We start from the raw sequence: 11,447 nt of genomic DNA on the forward strand, positions 1-11,447 counted from the left end.
TGAGGATGTGAAGAGGGAACACAAGTGGCCAACTCTTCCTGGGGCACTCAGGGAAGGCTTTGCAGGGGGACTGACAAGTGACCTAGGTCTTCATGGAGAAGAGAGTTGGCCAGGCAGAGAATGGGGTCAATGACATTCCAAGCAGATGGAAAATCAAAGGCAAAGGAAGGCAGGTGGGAAAGAATGGGAAACTACGTTGCATGTAGTATTTGAATAGAAACAAAGGATGTCTCAACAATGAAAATACAATTTATTGTTTATTAAATGTCAGCAAATTAAGAAAGAAGTCTTATTTAGACTGCTACCAGACGCACTATAAATTTTATGTAAATTAATAAAAGGAAAATACCCAAATAATACAAATACAACAGACAGATATGACAGAACAATGGTGGTATAGAACGATCACTTCATTTTGGCACTAACCAACTCTGTGACCTCGGGCAAGTTAATTACTTAGTAAAATAAAAGGGCTGGAATAGATGTATATTAAGATTTTTTTTCTAGGCTAACATTCTGTGAAGCAAAACAAACAACTGACTCCACAGTTTTTCTTTTTGACTGAGAAGTCTGTTAAAGTTAATTAAATCATTTAGACTAGCTCACGTGTGTGGAAGCAAACACAGACGTTTTGTTTATCATTTCCATATGGCCTATTGGTAGCCATCACAGGCATTTTGCCAGGAAATTTCCCCTCAAAATAATGCAGAGAATAAAGAATTGAAACAATATGTTTGAAAGGGTGGGTTAGGGTGGTTTTCATGTGTGTGAAAAATCTGATTTATCAAGTCTTCTATCATCTATTCTACTTTCATCCTTTCTTACAGATCAGTGTGCCTTCACGTGGGGAAAGCTCTGTCAAGTATATTTTTATCTTGCTTGGGTTTGCTATTTAACATTTTTTTTTTTCCCCCGAGAGACCATGAGACAGGTAGAACAAGTGGTTTTTTTGAAATCTGGCAGATCTTCACATGTGCCAAATTTTCTTCTATCTTAGCTCGTAGCTGCTTCTTTTTTTCCTTAGCGCCCCCTGCAGGCTTCTTGACAATTTTTTTTGGCCTTTTACCTTCGTGCCTGTAAACTGGACAGAAATTTTTCACTGAGGACATTGTACAAAGGCTGATGGCCTCGCTACTGCCTATAGAGATGGTTATATCTCAGACAGCCATGGTGATAGCTTGTGGGATATTTTCAGAGGAGTCTCTCATGAAGATCTGTGTCACTTCTACTGGAACACCTGAAATATAATTTAGTGAAGGAAAGCCCAGAAATGTAATTGTTGTTAATAAACAATAGCCTTTCACAGTTATCACTGCAGATCTCATTAGTAATAGAACATGCCTTTACTGCTGCAAATAAACAAGAATACTGAGTTATATGTTTTCCAAATGTAAGTAGCCCCTGCAAATGGACTACTGTCACCAAATGACCTAGACTAATTTAATTACACCCTGATTTTAGGTTTCTTCGAATTAATGAATGATAGCTGTTGAAATGAAATATGTCTTAGACCAATCCAGGCCACACAAATAGACTTTGTTAAACTAATCTTATTAGCTAGCAGGCATAGAATGCTTCATAGATCCTGTGCTGATAAAGGCTCGGGTTTCTGATCTTTCTGGTGCTTTGATACTACCTTGCAAGAATGGTTCTCTCAAGGCAGACAGGATGACATTTTAGAGGCAGGATTCTGATTCTCTTAGGGTTGTTATTAGTCAACCAAAAATTCTCTAATAACAGGGCCATTTAGAGATCAAGCCATAGGCACCATCCTGAGGGGCTGAAGCTAAAGGTCTCACTAGATTCTTATACTCTACTCTGTTCATTCAAGGTTGGTGAATGTTTCTGAAATATTTAGCCAATCCACATATCACAAATTCTTTACATTCACCAAATGAAGATGTATTTCTAACATTCACTCTGCTAACTGACAAGCCACTGATTTCACCAATAAGATCCTATTCTTGACATGAAATATACAAATTAATAAAACATCTGCTGATGATCAGTGAAACTGGTAACAGGAGCACTTGTAACATCTACTTTGGGAGTATGGCCTTAAAGGTATAGAGCTAGCTGGCCTCCTCTGGAGTACAAATTCCTGATTAAAGCACTGAATTGTACCTGGCTTGTAATCAACCTAATAATGCTATATCACATGATACCAATATCACACCATCTATGCTGAAGTCCTTTAAAGAAAATTACAGACAACCACTCAATAGTACCCTGTGTATTAGTTTCCTATTGCTGTTATAACAAATTACCACAAACCTAGTGGCTTAAATAATATAAGTTTATTATCTTACAGTTCTGAAGGTCAGAAGTCCAAAATTATCTTGCTGAGCTAAAACCATGGTGTTGGCAGGGCTGCGTTTTTTCTGGAGGTTCTAGCGGAGAATGTTTCCCTGCCGTTTCCAGCTTCTAGAGGCTACCTTCATTCTTGGCTCTTGGCACTGTTCCTCCATCGTCAAAGCCAGCAATGGCTGGTCCAGTCTTTCCCATGCTGCACTATCCTGGTTCTCTGCTTCCATCATATTTCCTTCTCTGACTTTTCTGCCTCTTTCTTACCTTATAAGAGCCCTTGTGATTATGGGACCCACCTTGATAACCTAGAATAATTTACCTGTCTCAAGTTCTTTAACTTATCACATCTGTGAAGTCCCTTTCACAAGTTGTGGGGATTAGGATATGGACATCTTTGAGGAGTCATTATTCTGCCGGTCACACCCTGTTAATATTCTAAGTAATTTTCTTAAAGATTTTAAATTTAACATCAATCATGGAATCCTATAGTGAGAATAGAAAAGACATGGTCTTTGGACCTGATGGATACTGGTATAAATTCTGGCTCCTTACCTAATAAACTGTAAGACATGGGAAAGGAAAATGGAATAATGAATACCTTGAAGAGTTGTCATGAGGATTAAATAAAAGTAATGGATGAAAAGGGCCTGGCACATAGGACACACTAAATAAATTGTAGCAAAAGGTAGCTGTCATGATAATTAACAGAATTTTAGAGCTGGAAAGAACCCCAGAGATCATTTCAACCTCTTTCAGCAACAGAACTACTTTTTGATAGTGTCAAAAAAAGTCTTATGTAGAGTCTCATGAAAAGCCTTAATCTACAAAAAAGATAAAAGCAATAGATGGATCCCTTAGGTGGAATAAGTTTCCTTCTCCTCTGTGACCTCATCATCCCTCTCCTCCCTTCCTCTGCATTCTCCTTTTACTCTTCCTTTCCTTCTCCTCTTCCTTCTTTTTTCTTTTAAAGATTTGATTGATTGATTGCTATGTTGGGTCTTCGTTTCTGTGCGAGGGCTTTCTCTAGTTGCGGCAAGCGGGGGCCACTCTTCATCGCGGTGCACGGGCCTCTTACTACCGTGGCCTCTCTTGTTGCGGAGCACAGGCTCCAGACGCGCAGGCTCAGTAGTTGTGGCTCACGGGCCTAGTTGCTCCGCGGCATGTGGGATCTTCCCAGACCAGGGCTCGAACGCGTGTCCCCTGCATTAGCAGGCAGATTCTCAATCACTGTGCCACCAGGGAAGCCCCTCCTCCTGCTTTTCTTCTTCTTCTCCTTCTCTCTCTCTTTTTGTTTTTTTTGGCTGATAATCCTTTGCTGTTTCAGAACCCTTGTTTCTATAGTCCAAGGATAATAGCTTGAAAACCATGGATCTAGTCTGATTTCTCATTTTGCACTGGAAGAAAAAGAGGCCCAGAGAGGTTAAGTGACTTCCAAGGTTGCACAGCTACTTAATGGAACACGAGGTATCAGAATTTAGTACTCTTGATTCTTAGTCCAATGCTCTCTCTCTATATCATGTTGGAGGTGGGGTAAGTTAGACTGACCAGAAAGCTGTTAGACAAATGAAGAATTTTAGGATATTTAATTAAGACTAAATATTCTAAAATGATGGCAAAAATAAAAGAGGCCTACCTCCTATCACAGAATCTGGTTTTGTATGTTGCAAAAACAGTACGCAGAAGTACAGAATTTGGCACTTCATCAGCACCGCGTAAAAGGAATGTTGTTTGTGAGATGTACTAGATTAGAAACAGCTTCTCTCTGGCATAACAGTGTTAGAAACTTTGTCTGAAGTCTGGGGTTCTCCACAAAAATTTATAGTTTTGAATTTGGGTTCCAGAGAGCCGGGGCTCCCATGTAATTCTCAGAACACACTGGGAGGACAAGGCAAGTGCTAGCAAAGCAGAGTGTGGCTGTCATTAGGGAGACCAGATGTCTTTGTTTTCAATTTCCCTTTCAATTCTGGGGTCAGCGTTCTCTCTCTACCAGGTGCTCTGAGGTATTACAAAAGAGACAGAATTAAATGGCTGCCAAATTATGCTATAAAAACAATTTTAGTCCAGCCCATTCCTGAAACACAGAATTTCTTTCCTTTCAGGCTTAAAATTCAACATTCCAATGAAACAGTGTGGCCCTTGTCCAAAATTCATGCAGAACTAATATGTTGCTAGTTTTAAAATCAATGTTACTTAACTCTAAGATACACAATATTTAATTATTTCATGAATGAACATAAAAGCAAACACTGAACTATATTTCTTCCTGGTCACACTTATTGTGATATCTTGGGGTTATACTTTAGGTATACAAATGAAAGTATGTCTATTATCTGGACAATAAATTCAGTTCATAGTAAAGACTCACAGCAAAATTGCTTAGTTCAGGTTATTCAAAGGCATAAATATTATAGATGATGGTTGGAAACTTCAGCAGGAAAATTAATGGTTAAGTTAATTTCCTTGACAAAAGAAATTGTTCATTTCATACCCCCACCCCCCCCAAATCATATATCTATAATCTACCCACTTGATTTTTTGTCTACTTTTTATTCTGACTGATTTCATTGTTTGTGTCACTTACTACTGATGAATTGTCTGGGAGAGGTGGCTGGTGAGAAACTTGAGTCTTTTTAATATTTATCAGTTTACAATATTGATTTCTCTTCAGGAGCAGTCAGCTTAGTAATATAATAGCAAAAGGATAGGATTTAGTTTTGTAAGGCTTGGTTAGAGTTCTAGCTTTAATGCTTATTAGCCTTGGTGACCTAACAACTTTAAGAAAGTTTTCTTAACTGCAAGATAATATGTGCCTTGCTGGGTTTTGGGGAGTATTAAGTGATATTGATGTGAAAGTGTTTTGTGAAGTATTATAGAATGTTAATCTTTGTTTCTCTGATATATGCCAGATACCTCTCTACTGTGCCTTTTTTCAATAGAAAATGAGCAGCTACATGACCTATTACTTTTATCTTGGGATGGTGACAATGTTTCCTATTCCTTGTGTGTGTGTGGCCTGCTTCATGTTTCATGTAGAACTGGCTGTTGCCTCTTTTTTGAAGGTCTGAATTAGTCTTCTGTGGGTAACATTGTATTCTTATTCAATAATTCCAGTGCTACAGAGTTTCTTCACTTCTTTTAACTTGCAGTGAAAATTTCTACTCACCCACAACTTGACTTTGACTTTTGAATCTTGTCTGTCTCCCTGGAATCATTTTCTTTTGGCTTTCTTTCTTGAATGATTTCCTTCATCCTCAGGAAGAACAATTCAAGATGCATATGAAGCAGAAGGGAAAAAGCCATCTCGGTAAAGCTATCAAATGGTTTATTATAGAAATTAAAAACAGCAATTGGGTCAAGATGGTGGAATAGAAGGACATGCGCTCACTCCCTCTTGTGAGAGCACCAGAATCACAACTAACTGCTGAACAAATCATCGACAGGAAGACACTGGGACTCACCAGAAAGATACCCCACATCCAAAGACAAAGGAGAGGCCGCAATGAGATGGTAGAAGGGGCGCAATCAGAATAAAATTAAATCCCATAACCGCTGGGTGGGTGACTCACAAACTGGAGAACAATTATACCACAGAAGTCCACCCACTGGAGTGAAGGTTCTGAGCCCCACGTCAGGCTTCCAAACCTGGGGGTCTGGCAACCGGAGGAGGAATTCCAGAGAATTAGATTTTGAAGGCTAGCGGGATTTGATTGCAGGACTTCAACAGGACTGGGGGAAACAGAGACTGCACTCTTGGAGGACACACACAAAATAGTGTGCACATCAGGACCCAGGGACAAGGAGCAGTGACCCCATAGGAGACTGAACCAGACCTACCTGTTAGTGTTGGAGGGTCTCCTGCAGAGGCGGGGGGTGGCTGTGGCTCACCACAGGGACATGGACACTAGCAGCAGAAGTTCTGGGAAGTACTCCTGGCATGAGCCCTCATGGAGTCCGCCATTAGCCTTACCAAAGAGCCTGTAGCCTCCAGTGCTGCGTCGCCTCAGGCCAAACAACCAACAGGGAGGGAACTCAGCCCCATCCATCAGCAGACAAGCAGATTATAGTTTTACTGAGCTCTGCCCACCAGAGCAACATCCAGCTCTACCCACCACCAGTTCACCCCATCAGGAAGCTTGCACAAGCCTCTTATATAGCCTCATCCACCAGAGGGCAGACAGCAGAAGCAAGAAGAACAACAATCTTGCAGCCTGTGGAATGAAAACCAAATTCGCAGAAAGATAGACAAAATGAAAAGGCAGAAGACTATGTACCAGATGAAGGAACAAGATAAAACCCCAGAAGAATAACTAAATGAAGTGGAGATAGGCAACCTTCCAGAAAATAAATTCAGAACAATGATAGTGAATATGATCCAGGACCTCAGAAAAAGAATTGAGGCAAAGATTGAGAAGATGCAAGAAATGTTTAACAAAGACCTAGAAGAATTAAAGAACAAACACCAAGAAGAAATAAAGAACAAGAAAACAGAGATGAACAATACAATAACTGAAATGAAAAATATACTAGAAGGAATTAATAGCAGAATAAATGAGGTAGAAGAACAGATAAGTGACCTGGAAGACAGAATGGTGGAATTCACTGCCACGGAACAGAATAAAGAAAAAAGAATGAAAAGAAATGAAGACAGCCTAAGAGACCTCTGGGACAACATTAAACACACCAACATTTGCTTTATAGGGGTCCCAGAAGGAGAAGAGAGAGAGAGAAAGGACCTGAGAAAATATTTGAAGAGATTATAGTCGAAAACTTCCCTAACAGGGGAAAGGAAATAGCCACCCAAGTCCAGGAAGTACAGAGAGTCCCAGGCAGGATAAAGCCAAGGAGAAACACGCCGAGACACATAGTAATCAAACTGACAAAAATTAAAGACAAAGTGTTAAAAGCAACAAGGGAAAAATGACAAATAACATACAAGGGAACTCCCATAAGGATAACAACTGATTTCTCAGCAGAAACTCTACAACCAGAAGGGAGTGGCACAATATATTTAAAGTGATGAAAGGGAAGAACCTACAACCAAGATTACTCTACCTAGCAAAGATCTCATTCAGATTTGTTGGAGAAATCAAAAGCTTTACAGACAAGCAAAAGCTAAAAGAATTCAGCACCAGCAAACCAGCTCTACAACAAATGCTAAAAGAACTTCTCTAGGCCGGAAACACAAGAGAAGGAAAATACTTACCATAACAAACCCAAAACAATTAAGAAAATGGTCAGAGGAACATACAAATTGATAATTACCCTAAAAGTGAAAGGATTAAATGCTCCAACCAAAACACACAAGCTCACTGAATGGATACAAAAACAAGACCCATATATATACTGTCTACAAGAGACCCACTTCAGACCTAGGGACACATACAGACTGAAAGTGAGGGGATGGAAAAAGATATTCCATGCAAATGGAAATCAAAAGAAACCTGGAGTAGCTATACTCATATCAGATAAAATAGACTTTAAAATAAAGAATGTTACAAGAGACAAGGAAGGACACTACATAATGATCAAGGGATCAATCCAAGAAGAAGATATAACAATTATAAATATATATGCACCCAACATAGGAGCACCTCAATACATAAGGCAACTGCTAACAGCTATAGAAGAGGAAATCAACAGTAACAAAATAATAGTGGGGGGCTTTAACACCTCACTTACACCAATGGACAGATCATTCAAAATTAAAATTAATGAGGAATCAGAAGCTTTAAATGACACAATAGACCAGAGAGTTTAATTGATATTTATAGGACATTCCATCCCAAAACAGCAGATTACATTTTCTTCTCAAGTGCACACGGAACATTCTCCAGGATAGATCACAACTGGGGTCACAAATCAAGCCTCAGTAAATTTAAGAAAACTGAAATCATATTAAACATCTTTTCCAACCACAATGCTATGATATTAGAAATCAATTAAAGGGAAAAAAACAAAAAACACAAACACATGGAGGCTAAACAATATGTTACTAAATAACCAAGAGATCACTGAAGAAATCAAAGAGGAATACCTAGAGACAAATGACAATGAAAACACAATGATCCAAAACCTATGGGATACAGATTTGCTCTAGAGGAGAGAAGAGGTATCCTACATACAAAGTACCTAGGTGGAAATCCACCACAGAGTTGACACACACTGTTGAAAATTATAATTAAGATATGAATAAGAGAATCATAAAAGAACTACCATTTTGAAATTATATTAAGAGACTATCTGAACAGACAGAAAAAAGTGATTAATGTGCCTCTAATTCAAAATATAAGATTGACATTAGGTTGGGTATCTTAATTCATGAGCACTCTGTCAAGAGTCAAGACATACACTGGAAGTCTTCTTAGGCTAAACCAAGAACATCTAATGAGGAATGTATGACTTGTGTTGCTGACAGTTTCATTTCCCAGTAGGTATGAGAACTGACCTGGTAAATGAGTAGTTTTAACAAGAACTGAGTGACAAACTGACCCTGTCAATCTTAGTGTCTTTTCATGTCCAGATCTCTGGGTTCATAAGATAAACTTTAGCTATAGGAGAACTGAATGTTTGAAGACACATCAAATAAGATAACACACGTAAAACACTTAGTATAAGGTTTTAGATAAATACTAAATTACTTCTTAGAGCTCCAGTGTGTCACAGTGTACATGAGAATGTCAATGTTTCTAGATCTTTGACTTTTAAGAAAGTCAAAGTATTTTGTATTTAACAAAACAAAATAATTTCCTAATTTGTTAAATATAAAATTTTTTGTTTAAATGTCAATTTATTTGAAAGTTAATAAAGATAGATTTTTAAAATAGGTTTATTGGTTCCTTCTTTCCTTCCTTCCTTCTTTCCTTCAATTTCCTTCTCTTGAACTTTATATATTTTTCTATTGTTGTGTCTATATTTTCCAGCTGAGTTTTAAAACCCTTTATATAGGAAGCTATCAAACCTTTATGAAAATATTAATTTGCAAACATTTTGAGAGTTTGTCATGTTCCTGAAAATTTTGTTTATATGACATTTTCTGAGGTACAGAGGTTTTAATTTTTAAGTATGCAATTTACTTTCTTTATGATTTCTGCCTTTGATGCCATGCTTAGGAAGGCCTGCTTCTCCCTTATTTTTTTCTTTTTTAATTTTTAATCTTTTGGCAAGTATTTGTCTACAGAAGTGTAATGCTTGTGGGTGTTATAGAAAGCAGAATTTCTCAACTATCTTTTTGTTTTTAACATCTTTGTCAAGCAAAGTGAAACTTAGACTAGAAATATGAAATGTTCACTAGAGAGAGAAAACAGATTTTCAGGAAGAGTGAAGAAACGGTTAAGTGACTTCTAGTGGTTTCCTTCTTTCCTTTCTTTTTCTTTTCTTTTCCTCTTTCTTTATTTCTTTCCTTGATGAATTAGGCCCTAGTATTCTGAGACAACCAGCCAAACAAACTGAAAAACCCCTCTTATTTTAGTTTTCTTTGAGTAGTCTTTGAGGTACTAGAGCAGATAGAATGGCAATGAATAAACATGGTTTTGATTTTCAAAGGGGCAGAGGGAGAATTTGTGGGTGTTAGATGATCAGTTTTGTTCTCATCTCAGGAAAATTTCTAGAATGTGTCATTAAAAGAGTGCTTGCTGTGACCTCTAGGAACCAGTGTGCATTAACAAAACTAGCTCATTTTGTGTAACAGGCTTATATTAATGCTTTCTTTTGTATAAAAAAGTAGAGTAGAGAAATGGTGTGTTTCTCACAACATTTTTATAGACATGTAGGAGAAATGTGACTTGGATGTTTGTTCCACTAGATGAATGTGTAACTAACAGACTATACCCAAAGTAACTGTAAATGTATTGATTTGAGCTCAAGGGAAATAGTGGCAAAATTCTTCCACTGGTTTTAAACTGTTCAAATTTTGTCAGTGACCTCAGAATATGTATTTGATAGAAATTGAATTTGCATTAGATAAGTAGTAGGAATGTATTGTGTGAAAGAATTAACACAAAAATATAAACAAGATCTATTAAGATGATATTTGATGAAAATCAATGTAAGTTTTATATTTTTTTCACTAAATAAATTACACAACTGTTAGATAAGGAAATATGACTAAAAATGACTTAGCAGATGTCAATAACTTCTATGTGAATCAACATATAGCCACCAAGAAAGCCAACTCTGTTAATCATTGCATCAGGAAAATTATAGTGTCCAGAATAAGGGAAGAAGTAGTCGTGCCTTGCTTAATATTGGCCAAATTACACCTAACATGGTGTGGTGTCACGTATTAAATAGAGACTGATGCATAGTAAGAGGGAAAATGACCAGGATGGGAGAAATAGAAACCCTGCCTCATCATCATGGCTGAAGGCACATGAAAAGAGAAGACACATAGGAGAGTTGTTCTCAGACATCTGAAGAGTTATTAGGTGGTGAATGTAGAATTAAGTCCAATAGTGGACCTACTAAGATGATAGGTTTCAGCTCAACATAATGAAGAATGCTACAGAGTTCCTCTGAATGGGAGAAGCGACTATTTAAGAATGGGCTACACAATTACTCAGCCGGTAATGTTACAGGAGAATGAATAGTTTGTCGAGCTGACCCTTTTAAATCTGAGATTCCAATAATGAACTTTTCAGTTTTTCCAACACACAAAAGCATTGGGAGGCATTCCTTAAGCTTTCTGGCTTCATCTAATAAGAAGGCAGGTGCATTTACAGCATACGTGACAGGTCACCTTGGGCAGGGGACCCTAAGTAAACTATCCAGAGCAGGTCCCTGGAACCAGCCTATGCTGCCCAGATCTTTGGGTCACAAGGTAAACTTTAGCTGTTTGTGGCTGATTCTGTAACAGCATTCGTTTGGAAACATAACAGATAGAGACCAATAGTTAAGTTTTGCAAATTAGTACAAGTATGGCAAGTGTGGAAAAATAGTTTGAAGGAACAAGTTTATATTCTGAAATACCTGGATTAACTGCAGCCTGAAACAATCTTAATTTCTGTTTATGGTTTTAATGACTACAGCTTTATCATTTAAGTTATAAAATCATTTCAATTATCTTAGTTTCTTGAACAAAAACACATATGTTTTGGTGCCTTCCATTTTTAAAATTGAATCCATAATGACTGAGGAAAATCATT

Source organism: Balaenoptera acutorostrata, chromosome 1 (assembly GCF_949987535.1).
Source record: "Balaenoptera acutorostrata chromosome 1, mBalAcu1.1, whole genome shotgun sequence".
NCBI classification, from domain to species: Eukaryota; Metazoa; Chordata; class Mammalia; order Artiodactyla; family Balaenopteridae; genus Balaenoptera; species Balaenoptera acutorostrata.